Source organism: Lacerta agilis, chromosome 15 (genome assembly GCF_009819535.1).
Source record: "Lacerta agilis isolate rLacAgi1 chromosome 15, rLacAgi1.pri, whole genome shotgun sequence".
Lineage (NCBI taxonomy): Eukaryota > Metazoa > Chordata > Lepidosauria > Squamata > Lacertidae > Lacerta > Lacerta agilis.
The window spans coordinates 36,491,521-36,506,627 of NC_046326.1; the positions used below are offsets into that span (position 1 = coordinate 36,491,521).

The 15,107-nt window shown below is 42.9% G+C and overlaps 1 protein-coding gene across 28 annotated transcripts in view; it reads left to right on the forward strand.

Annotated features, from left to right (window-relative positions):
• The window catches only part of MSI2 (musashi RNA binding protein 2), a 394,953-nt gene that overhangs the window by 353,286 nt on the left and 26,560 nt on the right, over window positions 1-15,107 (forward strand). The window lies entirely within an intron of this gene.

The window sequence follows — 15,107 nt, forward strand, 5'->3', positions numbered from 1 at the left end:
CCTGCTGAGAGTAGATTGCATACATCACCGTTCCCCTCCCACCCAGTTCAACATCTTGCCTGAAGATGCACTGCTGGTTTGGAGTGTGTTCAATTGACTGAGCATGCTCAGTGTAGACGGTTAAATCCAAGCAGTTAACTCAGCATATGTTACTGGAAGAAATAAGGTACACTAAATATTGTTTCATTGTGCAGTTAATAATATTGTTCTAAAAGATCGTAAAACACACAGACTGCCCCCCCTCCAAATGTTGTTGACCCAGATGACAGGTACATACCCTTCATTGATTGAAGGTGTGCCACTTCCCTTATTGCGCCAATATAGTTGTAAATCGTACGCACTTGAGGTATGGTTATATAACTTGTCTCTTAAGCAGCAATCTACTACCAGGGATGGGGCCCACTGTTAAATGTGTGATGCAGGAAAATTAGATGGGTAACGTATCTAAAAGTTAGCAAAGCGGAAAATTGCATGGGAAGTAGCAATCCACGTCGTACACTTAATTCCAGTACTTTCAAATATTTAGTCTTGTCATTAAGCACCTCTCTTGTTTGCAAATTGCAGTAATAAAAAAAGAAAAAAGATGGGAGCAACAGTTGGTTTGTGTACACAGAATGATGATGGGGAAATTTGTAGCAACATGTTGGAAAAGTTTGAATAGCCACTTGTGTTTTCTTCACATTCCAAGGGATAGACTTTGAAGCAAGCCCTAGAAGCTTAAGTGTGTGTGTGTAGTGTAGTGTAGTGTAGTGTAGTGTAGTGTAGTGTAGTGTAGTGTAGTGTAGTGTAGAACATTTAATCCAAGTCATGTAGCCAGGATGTTAACAAGCACCACCGGGGGGATAGCAAGTGGTTTTCGAATGTCTTTCTCCTCTGAAAGACCCAATAATTACAACTGGAGCCCTAGACAGCTGATGCAATGGAAAGAGAAAATCTTAATGCATCTTATTGCACCTACTAATTTTCACTCTATAATGTTGTAAAAAGAAGATGCATCTATAAATGCTTCTATTTGCCTAGCCAGCAGAATGAGACTGGAATGATTTGTCCATAAGGTCAGAGCAGGAGGGTTATCCAGTAGACCAAATATTAAGCTAAGGCTTAGACAGTGAGTCAGGGTCTTTTAATGTAAAGAACGACACTACAACCAGGGACGCCCTTCCCTGCCTTGTGCTTCCCATAGTAGGTTGTATCCAGAGATAACTGTCCATTGGTTTTCTTCATTCCACCACTGTATCTATGCTCTCCTTTAAAAGCAAGCACTTGAACTAGCAAATATAATTCATAGCACTTTGACATATTTGAATGGCTTTTGCGTCCCCCTGCACTTCCATTGCCTAATTCTACTTGTCCCCTTTTGGACCACCAGAAAAAAATGATTACCCTGGTTCTTTAGGCATGGTTCACCCCAGACTGGACGGTCCTCAGCTCCTGTCAATTTCCCCACATTTGAAAGCTGGTCTGCTAACTTTTAAGCACTAGCTATCTGGTTCAAATGGAGACGATCCTTTTCATACTGGCCTGGCTTGTCCCTAAACATTCCCCAGTGAATTAGAAACCCAAAGGCCCTCCCCCTGATGCCACTGTCTGATCCAAACATTGAGACTCCTCAGCTCAGCCTGCACACAGAACGGAAGGTACCTTGAAGGTCCTAGCTTTCAGCCTCTTCTTTACCTGTCCCGCAGAGAGTCATGCATGTGACTCAGGTGGCACATCCCATTTCTCCGCTTGAGGCAGAATGGGAATGCGCTGCCCTGCAAGCCTTCCTTACTTGTGTGGCATGGTGGCAACCCGCAGAGCACCGGCTTCTGGCAAGGTCTCACCAAAATCTTAGGAGATCTCATGCTCTCCAAGAGCTACCTCCTGAGATCTTGCCAGCTGCCGGTGCTGCTTTTCTGCTGCATTGGGTCAGGTGGGGCAGCCATGGGGATGCTGCCTCTTGGGCTTCTACCACTGAAGGCAACTACCTGACTCCATCTCATGGACAGTCTGGCCCTGACGTGGCTCTTTATGTAGTACGCTGGAAAGCTCTCAAACCCCTGCTGGCTTTCTGCCTGCATGCCTGCTGTTGCTACATATTGAATTTGTTTACTTGAAAAATTGTGCTTTGATAGATAAAAAGGTGAGACAGTTTGCTGCCCTGGTGTTCTTGCCCTGCTGCCAAACTCACTTGTTACCTTGATGCTTTGTCACTGGGGCTCCTCTCTTGCTCAAAGTGCAATGTGGCTCTTTAATAGAACACATGTGGGATGTAAACACAGAGCAGCCAAACACAACACTCCTAGAGAGGACATGAAGGTAACTCAGTCCTCCAGGCTTAACTTCCTGTTTACCTGGACTGAGTTACAGGAACCAGAAGTAGGTGTGGTCTTACCTGGGAACAACATCCCAAAGATCATTTTCCATTTTGCCTCATCTCTTGAAGAAGCAGGATGCTCTCTCAGCCTGCAGCTGAGAGAAGCAGAAGTGAAGCTTCTTTCCTCATGGAATCAGCTTCACCACATGTAAATACATTTATCTAAGTTTGTCTGCCTCCTTGAAGCATGTACTGTAACTCTTGGATGTCTGTAAGTAAACTCCTTTTAAATCTAATAATCAGTGCTGTCTTGTATCTTTACTTTTAAGAGGGAACAAGGGGAATATACCAGGAATATAGCTGGCTTAAGCAAGCCTATGCAAACGTTTTCTGCTGTGTTTTAAAAGGGAATGTAAACTCTGCTAAGTTTGGAGCTTGCTCACACAAGCTGGGATTGAGATATATAAATAATATATACTCATCCACACTCCTAAACATTCCCACAACACATACTTGGCATGCAGAAGGTCCCAGGTTAAATCCCAGGTAGGACTGGGAAAAGATGCTCCCCCTCAGTCTGAAACCATGGAGAACCTCTACCAATCAGCGTATATACCCGGTAGTCCTGAACTAGATAGGCCAGTTGTTGGCGTAAGGCAGCTTTCTCTATTCTGTGCCTGAAAAAGTGTCATGGGGAGTTTGCTTTGGCTGACTTCATTGAGGATTGCTGCTTGCTTGAGAATTCTTTAAACGCTGCAGGGAAACTGTCCATGGATCCCATTCCTCAATCAGCCAATCAACCCTCTTTTTAAAAGGGTTGCAGCAAGGCATTGTGAGCCTGGGTGACACGTCAGTAGAGAAAAATAAATTGCAACCCGTGCCATCACTAGGCCCCTGAAGGTTCCCTTAAGTAGGTAGGAGTGAGAGAAAGAATTCTAGTGATGCTGGTTTGCCCCACCCTGTTATACATAAAATTACTTTCCTGCAAGTAATGCTTTCCGGCATTATTTTTCAAAAAGAACTTAAAGCAGAATGATTTCCATTCAGCTTCTGGAGGTGCTCACTGGAGGAAAACCCCTACCATTATAGAAGTTGGATACCTGTGAGCATATTCTGGGATGTCCACCTGCACCCCATCCATTAATTTTCTTTGTTCAAGGGCAGAACATTCTTTCTTAGTGAAGCACTAACCCTCCTGCACACTGAGGATTTCTGTGAATGCTGCAGCCAAGTTCTGACTCTGGCTGCAGTAATTTTACTCGATTCTATTGTGGGTAAAATGTATTAGCTTTTAATCACTTATTTTGTAATAGGAAATCCAGGGCACTTGATAAATCATCTCCAGCGCAATTAGTGACCAGCTCAGGAGAGCAGGCTTAAGTACGGTATAAGTTAATCTGTAATGAATGTAGTCACTAACTTTTAATGGTCTTCTCAATCAGTGGAATTATTTTCAATGGGCAAACACTCTTCCATGGAACCCGCTCTGACTTGCAGGGTGCCTCACTTCACTCCTGTGATCCAAACAGACTAATCATGTGTTCAGAGGAAAGGGGGCTCTAAAAGGTTCTTTCGCTCCATGAATGAATTTTACTCTACTCTTGGCAAGCCCTGGAACAGGCACTTCACGTAACTCAATTTTTCTCTGATGGAACAAAGCTGAAGAGTGAGGTCTTCTCTTTCTCTTTCCTGCAATCATTATCCATTTTCCATTATAATAGTCCCAGGAGGACTCTGGCAATCTAAAAGCTATTCAGGCTCTTCTTCAGATATAGGCAGAAGCACAATGATGGAGAGCCAGGGTAGACCAAGTGTTGGATCCATACCTCAAAAGGCTTGGGTTCAAATCCCTCAGGACATTGGGGGATCAACTAAGGTAATGTTTGAACTTATGCAAGTTAAAACTTAGCAGGCCACACTTTATAGATTGGAGGCCGCTAGGGAACCACAGCTCAGCTGCCACGAATCTTTCTGAGAGAGTGTCAGATACAAATAGCTAGCTTTGTGAGATGGCAAACTGCTGTCTCTCAGTCTCAATTTCCTTAGGCTAAGAATAGGGATGCCTTACCTCATAGAGATGCTATAAGAATGAAAAAGATGAAGATTGGAAGACTCCTTGCACATCCCAACAGTTTTGCATGCACAGTTATTAGTTTAACATGCCTTTTCTTTGCAGAACACAGTCCTCTGTGCATAAACGTTGCCCATGTGAATATGAGTGTGAGCTCACCTTTTTCCTGCTTTTTTTCATATTAGCTCAGCAATGCAAGAGCTATATATTAGAGCCACAAATAATCTCCCCCCCCCTTTTTGATGCAGAGTCATGATACCCTCATTTGTCATCTTTCTGCTTATTTCTTCCAGGACCATTGATAGTTCCTGGATCCAAACAGTGCCTTCACACATTCAGGTTTTATTTATTGTCTGCAGCAAAGAGTAGCACCCTAGTAAAGGTAAAAGACCTCTGACAGTTAAGTCCAGTCGCAAACGACTCTGGGGTTGTGGTGCTCATCTCGTGTTACTGGCCAAGGAAGCCAGTGTTTTCCGCAGACAGTTTTTCCGGGTCATTTGGCCAGCATGACTAAGCCTCTTCTGACAAAACCAGAGCAGCACATGGAAACGCTGTTTACCTTCCCACCGGAGCGGTACCTACTACTTGCACTTTGACTTGCTTTCAAACTGCTAGGTTGGCAGGAGCAGGGACCAAGCAACGGGCACTCACCCCACTGCGGGGATTTGAACCGCTGACCTTCTGATCAGCGAGCCCTAGGCTCAGTGGTTTAGACCACAGCACCACCCGTGTCCCAACCCTATTACTCTTGTTCAAATATTTCTCTTTGGAGAACCATAAAAATATTGTGGAAACTTCAGGATCTTTTTTTAAAAAAATATTGTTTTCAAGTTGTTGCCCTGTTTTACTATGTAAACCCCTTTTAGAACTTTTTGCTGAAAAGCAGTATATATAAATACCCCTAATAAATAATACCTAGTGGACCACAGTGCATTTCAACAAGTGACTTTCCTCTTAAAACCATCCCTGGACAATGACCATTCTGACTTATATGTGAGGTTAAGTCCCGGTTTTATTTTAATTTGCCTCTTTTTCATATCTGTAGCTGCACAAAAGGCCTCAATTTAAAATTAACAGGAACAATAGCCTATTAATGTGTTACAGTGGGAGGCCAGAGTTTCAGTTGCCATAGCAATGGAGTTCGGCTCATTTGTTTTGTAGATGAATAATTACTACACAATTAGAGTAGGCTAAAAATAAAGGGTCCCTTTCTTCCCAGTCACTCATTAATATTAATAAAAGGCCTGTCCAGGCTGTGGTAAACAATTAATGCAAATCTGGCCACCAGTGGTAAAAAGGTAGCAGTAAAAGACTCATTGCTAAAATGAGAGTGAAAAAGTCAGAGAGATTATTCCATTCCTTTGGATAAAAAAGGCAAATGATTTGTAAATGATTCTATATTGAACCAGGATGAGTTGTTGTATTGCTTATAATGGAATGGCCGCTGGGCTTCTGAATAGAGCTGGACAATAGATATATGAAGTTTTCAGAGTTGGTTCATATGGAGACAGGTGGCCCTTGAGGTATTTCAGTCCTGAGAAATATAGACTATAGCAAGCACTGTTGCCGTGAAGGGCATTTTACACAGCAATATGAAAAAGGCAGCAACCTGCCATCAGCCACCCTTTCAGCAGCTTCCTCAGTCTTTGGTCTTCTGTTCTCTCTCCACCATCCTTTGGCTGTGACTTCGGACTGGAGCATAAAGAACAACGTCTGTGTTGCAGGTTCCAAAATTTCATCATGATGAGTAAGAACAGAATGTCCAGAGCCTCTCTTAGTTAGGACTGCCATATTTCAAAAAGTAAAAATCCAGACACAAAAGTTGTTGAGCAAAATCACAAAAAAAGAAAACTTGAGCTATTTTTAAGGAAATTCGCCAAAATCTATACTTAGGATATGGGTTGCCATATGTCTGGATTTTCCCGGACATTACAGCAGTTTCCTGTTTACTAGGGCCGAACTCTGGCTATGCCCAGACATAAGGCAGCCCTACTCTTAGTGAAACTGTGATAGACATTTACCTTGGAGGGCTAATATTTGTCTTCAACACAGCAAGCAAAGCAGGCAAAGAAAGAGGAGGTAGTTGGGTTTCAGAGGAGGGGTTATATGTAGAGTAATGGCAAACAGATACCTGGCAGCAGTAATCAACCATGTGAAGGTCTAGAGCAGATCAACTTAGCTTTATTCTGCTGCCTTCTAACCCAGTGAAGACACTGATTGGGGAGATATTCCTTGGAAGAACCTAGGGCCTAACCTGACACCTTCTTCCAGAAATCCATTTCACACTTTTTACCATGCTGTATTCCACTGCATGCCATCACCAGCTCATTCCTGACTTTTATCAACTTGTGTTAAAGATCATGTAACCTCTTTGTTCTGCCCACTGTTTTCAGTGACTCACTCATGATCAGATAAGACATTCAAAAGATAAGTATAAGAATATTCCTTTCTCCTCTTTATTCATTGGAAGAGCTCCTTGGAGTCCAGACTGCTCTCGAATGCAGGTGTGAGATAAGGAGCACATGCTATATATTGTGGCTTCATGAGTAGCTATTTTTAGCAATAAAAATTCACCATGATAAGAATATGACCAGCAAATCACCAGCTTCCATTGCTGTAGGTGAAGAAGCTACACAGCAAAATGCTTTATGATATAGTGGCATTCAATCGTCATGCAGGCAAATGGCAAAAAAAAACAAAATGAAAAACAAAAAAGTGAAAACGAATAGCTCAAAAGGGGAACAGGTAACCAGTGGTTGAAGTTGCTGTCAAACATTGACTTCTTCCTTCTATTCCAAGAAACAAAATGGCTGACCAGTTGATTGGCATGATCAACTATTTTGACAGGTTGCCTTGGAATCTCCAGCCTCTATGATTGTCGTCTTTTCTCTCCCCACCCCCACCACCCGCTCAAAAATAATAATAATATCTGGACGAGATGTCAAAATATGGTGCAGGCTTTTCCAAGGGGATGGTTATCTTCTGCCCTCCAAAACTATGTAACAAAAAGAGGGGAAAATGTAGCACAGCATTTGAAAGGTCGACATTTGTTTGTTGTTAAGGATCTAATTAGAAGCATGAGAGGGAGCAGACTGGCTGCTTGCTTGGCTAATTAGTGACATGCACGAAGACCACTTTGAACTTCAAGGACACAGAGCTATTAGCACTTACATCAAAAATGGATTAAACTTCTGTGCTTTTGTAATGATTAAAGATGAGCCCCTCAAGTGGAAACTCTTTTGTCAAATGCTGAAAGAAGAACTGGCGCTCTGATTGCCGTTTCTCTTGGAGAAGCTTTGCACGGCCTCGCGTGTGATGGCACTGGCCCCATCTGAAAATGACACTGTGTTTAATTCGCAATATGGGAGATTTTGATTAGGTTATAAATATTGATTGCTCATGAAACATCACAGCTAAGATGAGAAATGTATTTATTTGCCTCCATGAGCGAGTGCAGGATTTTATTTTGTGAGGTTTTTTTTTTTTACATACTTTGCTGTGTGTCAAGTATTTTATTAATCTGTTCCCAATCACTTGTCGACAATCCTTTATCAGTGTGCAAGTTTAAATTCAGCTAAAACAGCTATTAAGGATGCAGTTGTTTCTAATATACTTATGGCTTTGGATGGGTGGCTAACTTAGACGTCAAGGTGCCCCAGCCTATCACCATTTTAGTGGCTTTAAAGAAGTTGTCTAAATGCCCCGATGCCTCATCTATGTGACACGGCAAAATTCCCCCACACCCTCTCTACACTACAGTTGCTATGTCCCTTGAGAAAGAGGAAATCCTTCCTATCTTATTATCTTATAATACTGAGGTTCAGAGGTGCACATCTTTCCTGCTCTCCTGAGTTCTCATTCTGGCCTCTCTGTAGGCCACAACAGACAAGGCTTGTCAACCTGGAACAGGAGTATTTTTGGCCATTTCTACAATTCAACACCATGTGATATGTGCAAAACTCTTTGATGCACCATCTTCATATAGAAACCAGTCGCAAGAGACAGCTCTATTCTTAATCATATTCTCAACCTATCAGCAATATTTGCAAACTGTACTTCACTGTATGTATTCTGGATTCAGTCTTTGCCAATGGTCCTCCATTCCTCTGTCCCATGTATCCTCTTAAGCTACAAATGCAACTGGTAACACCACCACCCTTTCTGACCACATTATGCAGCAATAGGTGTATGGCATTTCTCCTACATCTACTGACCCTTTTGAATTGTATGGATTTCAGTGGGATTTGATCTTGCTTAGCTGTCGCTGGCTTGTGTCCATATTCCACAAAGCAGGATGCTAAAGCCTGGAGATTGCAGCTCTTTTTATACATGCCATGGGGATTTAGCTTCTACAAATGTATCCGAATATCTTTTGAGCTGTATCATGAACCCAGCTGCACAATGGCTCTTTGAGCTGCATTTAACCTCCCTTGTGATTATGTTACCCAGTTATGTTACATGAAGCAATCAATATGTTCCGAAGCTTGCAGAGAGGAATGTTCTAACCTTTTGAACAGACTAAAATCCAGGTGGTCTTTGTTTTGTACAGGGACACCAAGACTACTTCCTATTTAGAGCAACATTGTGGAAGTAGCATAGTTAGGTAATTTTAGGCTTACTAACCTTATAAACGGACACACCTCTTAGATCTTAGGTTTAGTCATATTGCATTTTGTCGCCCTCTTGCTCATTTTGCTGAGTGGGGCTCTGGTCATCTGCCCCACAGTCCAATTCTGAGACCACCACCTTGTAGCAGATGAGAGATTTAAGACTAGAATTTTTACAGGCCCTTCCAGCATGTTGGATGTTTGCTTTTAGGCAGTGGGTGGGCAACCTGCAACCAAACCAGCCTAATGCATGTTGCCCTCCATCTCATCTCATGGAGCCCTTGGTCTAATTTTATGCTGGTGAGGAAAGTTGAAAGAAAGAGGTTTGGAGGAGGAAGAACCACAGGAGAAAGCAGAGACAGAGGGAGACAAATGAAAGGAGGAGAAAAAAGGGAAACTGCAGATCATGGGCAAGAGTGATCTTCCTCTCCCTGGTTGCCCATCAGGCAGGGGATGAGAAGGGGTGGTCAAAAGAGAAAATGAGTGGTCTCTATGCACACACTTTGTATCTAGCTTCATCCACTGCTCTCTTTGGTTCTGCCACCACTACCATTCAACACCTTCCCCCAGCTGACCCCAAAAGGCACGCAGCCCTCAATAGAACAAGGGTTCCTCACCTTTGTTTTAAGGGAAGCACTGAAGAATGTACCCTGTTTTCTTCAAGTTGTTTCAATGCCCTGCCCTGCTGCTGCTTAGCTCAAACGTTTGTAAAAAGAGACAACCCAGAGATGAGTAGATTTTTAAGAGTGTGTTCAGGTGGCAAAGTGGTACACAGAGTGCCCCATGATATTGCACTTTCCTGATACCTGGGAACCCCTTTTGCCATTTTTTTCAAATGCCTATGGGCACCAATAGATGCTTAGCAAGGTAAGGGTTCAACTTGATTATGTTTCAGGGAGGAAAGTGTTCTCGTGGGATTTATTGTTTATTGTATTAGAGTTTTTTATTGTTTATTTGTTGGTTTAGGTTTTCTTCATCTTGCAGTTAACTAATTCGCAGTATTTGTGGTCAGAAAGAATTGCTGCAATTATCCAATTTGATTTATTGTAGCAGGGGTTCCAAAGCACCCTGCCAATGTTTTTATCTATTCTTAAGTTTAGGAATTCTTGTGGTCAGCAGGTCAGCAGCAGTTCACAACTTTCTAAGATTTGAAAGCACCACCAAATTTACAGAATGTGCTCTTAGTGGCAAACCATCCTATATACCGTAGTTTGCTTTCAAAGACACTGAGCCTCATCTGCTTAAGAAAGGCCTTTCTGCCCTGTGATCCAATCAGCATTCCAGTTTTGCAGGTCACTTGGCTAAAGCTTTAGAGAGTGACTAGAAACATAGCTGTCAACCCTCCCTGCTGTTTCCCAATGCTATAATAAGGGAATTTCCCACAAAAAAGGGACAGGTTGACAGCTATGGACCTGCACAATTGGCATGATGACTGGGCAGTTTATAATCCCATTGCAGATTGCACGAACACAATCCCAAATGCCAATTTCAACTAGGCCTAAGATCTGAAGGCATCTGATGCAGCAGCCTTGCTGAATCTACCGGTAAGCAGGCCTGGCTCTCATTAGGGCCTGGATGGGAGAGTGACTGGGACCTCAACATAAATCTCATTGAGTTCTATTGAGGAAAGACAGATTCAGATAAAAAAGAAAATCAGTCAGATAATCTTTGGGTCAAGTCTGACAGTGTGGTATTATCTCCCCTGGGCAGGCAAGTTTTGTCTGTCTATCTCAGTGTTTTTCAACCTTTTTTGGGCAAGGGCACACTTGTTTTATGAAAAAAATCACGAGGCACACCACCATTAGAAAATGTTTAAAAATGTAACTCTGTGCCTATATTGACTATATATAAAGTAATTCTCTTGAATAGGAATCAAATAAACACAATTTTTCCCACGGCACACCAGGCAACATCTCGCGGCACACTAGTGTGCCGCGGAACAGTGGTTGAAAAACACTGGTCTATCTGTCTTGTATCCCGCCTTAAAATGTAAGAAATGGTGCCTGCATGAGGTCTTAGAACAGGGGTCAGCAAACTTTTTCAGCAGGGGGCCAGTCCACTGTCCCTCAGACCTTGGGGGGGGGGGGCGGACTATATTTTGGAAAAAGATATGGACGAATTCCTATGCCCCACAAAAAACCCAGAGATGCATTTTAAATAAAAGCACACATTCTACTCATGTAAACACACGCTGATTTCCGGACTGTCTGCAGGCCGGATTTAGAAGGCGATTGGGCCGCATCCGGCCCCCGGGCCTAAGTTTGGGGACCTCTGTCTTAGAATAAGGCAGGCATAGGCAACCTCGGCCCTCCAGATGTTTTGGGACTACAGCTCCCATGATCCCTAGCTAATAGGACCAGTGGTCAGGGATGATCGGAATTGTAGTCCCAAAACATCTGGAGGGCTGAGTTTGCCTATGCCTGGAATAAAGCTTTCCATTGAGTAATATGTAGAAACATCTGGATGTGTGCAGCTAGAATGTTTGCAGCAGGTGTTAGGGGAAATTATGACACTTTCTTCCTGAGTCTGCAACAAGGAAACCTTTGGTAAAGTTTGCTTGACAAAGCTCCTCAGTCACACTGGTCCATCATGACCACTTCTGAGGAACTAGAGATTTAAGCAGCCATGTACTGCACTGACCCTGCAGCAGGGATGGGAAACCTACAACAGCCCCCACCTCTGACTTACAACTCCCATCAGTCCCTGAACATTATCCATGCTGGTTGGGGCTAATAGGAGTTGAAGTCCAGCAACATCTGGAGGGCCACAGAATCTTTGGTATCACCTGGCTCCCAGGACCAGGAAGATGCCAGTTTGCAGAGTTGTACCTTGGTTCAAACTGCCTGCATTTCCCTCTTCCAACCAGTCAGGGGACTAGGTACCTGGCTACAGGGCTCATGGCAATACCTGACCCTTGTCAATCACAGAAGGCACAATGGGGCATTTTTTTGCCAAAGTATTTTGGCATTTCACACTTGTGTTTTTACTTGTTTACAAGCATTTCTAAACCACTTAATATTTAAAATCTCTGAACCATGTAGAAAATTACAAACATAAAAACAGTGAAACTGTACAATAAAAACAGATAAAAGCAATTCTAGTAAAAACAGGGTCCAGTCTTATGGGTCAGGGAAACTCTAGGCAAGAGGAAGTGGCAGGAGCAACATCTGGCAGAGGAAAGGGCAATCCATAAGGCATAGGCAACAGTGGAGAACATTTCTTTTTAGGTCACCACCCAGTGATATTCTGTAGAGTATGGTGCCACAAACCATTTCCCTCCAAATTGTCTAAGTGTCCTTACAAGTCTCCATAGCAGCAGTCTTTCAGATAATGTGGCCTAGGGTTGTCCAAGGCTTTATATGTTAATAACAAGACTTTGAACATGACACAGACGCTAGCCAGCAGCCAGTCCAGGTCCCTCAGCACAGGTGGAACATGTGTGCATCCCGGTGCTCCAGTCAACAAACTGGCAGCTGCATTCTGCACTCCCTGCAGCTTCTCCGCCAAACTCGAGGGACGCCCCACACAGAGAGCATGTCCTATTGTTGGGTCCTTCCAGCCTTACAGTTCTGAAGCACACTTTGGACCTATTTAGCTCCGATGTTGTACATTGAACCTCTACTAGCAACCCAAATTAAACAACGTCAAAGAACAGCCGCTGGTTTTTGAAGTATAAAAGTTGGAGACAGTAACGGCAGGTTTCCCGTTGGCTTGTATGCCCAGCGCTACATGTGCTGAGTGTCGGCGCTCCTTGTTCGACAGCGTCTCCCTGATGTACACATTACTACACGCAGCTTCTGCCTCCACTTTCATCTGTATCGGCAGCATTAAATATTATTATATCATTTACTCTCTCGAGCAGGAAAATGATGTTTGGCAGCTTGTTCTATGAATTTTTCATAAAGATAAAAAGCGGTCTAATCTTGTGAGCTTTAACTCTCAGTAGCAGTAATGGCTTTGATTTAAAGTGTTTTGTCTTAATGATAGTTATATTGAAAATTTCCTGCTGCTTTCAAGCACGCACGGTTATTATCATAAACACTGATGGTGCAAACGGCTGCCAAATTGCGTGTGGCTGCTTATGGCAAGAGAGGAGAGAAAAAGAGAGAGAGGGAGCTGTGTCGACAGGTTGCTGTCAGTGAGAACTTTCAATCTGAGAGCATTTTGAGTCTTCCTGAAGTTTTGCTTTGACCTCCAGAAGTGACTTTTGGGGTTCTCTTCACTTCTCAGGACTGTGGTCCACAGCCAGGCAAGGATAGCAAGATAAAACAGAATCTCAGGCAGTGTTTGTACAGCTGTTCTTCTGGAAAGTATCCTTAATAAAGGACCATTTACACATGCTGCCATCATTCTGCGCTAAAGTTGGAACACATAGTTGTTAAGTGTCCTCTGGAGGGCCAAGATAGTAGGCCAGCCCCGATGTGGCCAGGCCCTCAATAGAGACCAATTATTTACATCCACTTGGGCAGAAATTCCCCATGTTGCACCATCCTGCAGAAAATGTTCTACAAGCAGATTTGGGGTCACTTCCAAATGGCTGATGCACTTGGAAAGAGAAAGAGTTGAAGTCCAGGGTTTGTCATTCCTGCAAGGAACACCACACCAAGGGGAATTAGTTGGCATGGACATTAATTCTGCATAAGTGAATTCTGCTTTGAATGCCCTTGTGGGGGGAATCACTTCCCCTCTCATTTTTCTCGGTGTGCATTATTAAGATGTGTGTTGAGAAACAGAGGAGCGTCAATATGCATCGTTCTGTCTGGCTTCTGGGAGATCTGCCATACATTTCTTTGGGACCTAAATAGGTAGCTATCTGGCCCTTCACAAGTTACAAAGGCACAAGGCAAGTGGCTGCTTTGCAGCACATATTTAAGAGTATTGGTCAAACCTCAAAAAAGAGATAAACTCAATAATACAGGTGCTTTGTTCTACGATGTAATGAGAAAGAAACTATCGCAAAACTGTTTATTTTTCCCTGTTCAATTCTTTCCTGAATTCACCATCTGGAGGCTCTGTTTTCATAATGGAGTGATCTGTTTTGGTGATACAGTTGATGCTGAAAGTAATAAATAAATAAATAAATCTTCCTTTCTGTTTTATTTAAGTTCATATTTTCTGTCTTGCAAGTTCAGACCCGTTCTTGCCTTTTGCTGGAAGGCAATTATGAATGTGGAAGAGCAAAAGTCTTCCTGATGCGGGGGGGGGGGGGGCGTTCTTTGCTGTCAGCAGCCTGTGCCTTTGTCATGCAAGTAGCAAACAATCTTTCCTCCTTGTTTACCACAGATATTAAAATGTACCTCTAGTCCACTTGGCTTGGGAGAATAAATGTGTAGACTGATTTGTTAAAATCCATTTTTACACCAACATTTTTACACCAACAAATTTGAGAATTGCTGTCTTAAAGGATGCCCATGATGTGAAATAAGAACAAGCTTAATATCCCAAATCCCAACCAGTTGACTCACTGCTTTGGTCAAAATTGGCTATGCTCTGCCTCCACTATTTGGAGACAGTATACTTCGGAATACCAGTTGCCGGAAACCAGAGGAAGGGAGAGCGTTGTTGCACTCAGCTCTTGCTTGAAGCATCTGGTTGGCCACTGTGAGAACAGGATGCTGAACAAGGCTCTTAGTTCTTTTGAGATTCCCCCTGCTTAGGTAGGTTAAATGTCGAGTAGATCAACTATTTGTGATACTTGCCTATATTTTTGTTACTTATATTAGTTCTCAGTCTGAAGGTTGTGACGAGGTTTAATAGAAATCAACTTCTGTTTACTTCCTACTGGGACCCAAACCAACTGAAATCTACACACTGCCTTATTAAAGCCGTAGCTTTGTATGGTGTGAGACTCACTCATCTTATTTGGGGCTCTGTGGAGTTCAACTTTTATGGCCAGAGCATTAACACAAACTCCAAACTTTGCACTATGCAGTACTAAAATGGGGGTGGGGTGATCTTGTAGGATCCAGTCCAACAGGAAATCCAGGTAAGATCAAATAAGGAACATTTCTCAATAAATACATGGATATACTTTGGTACAAATAGTTATGCACACGCAGCACACACACACACACACACACACACACACTTTGTATACATTGCATCTGGTGGTTGGGGATTTCTTTGCTTTTTA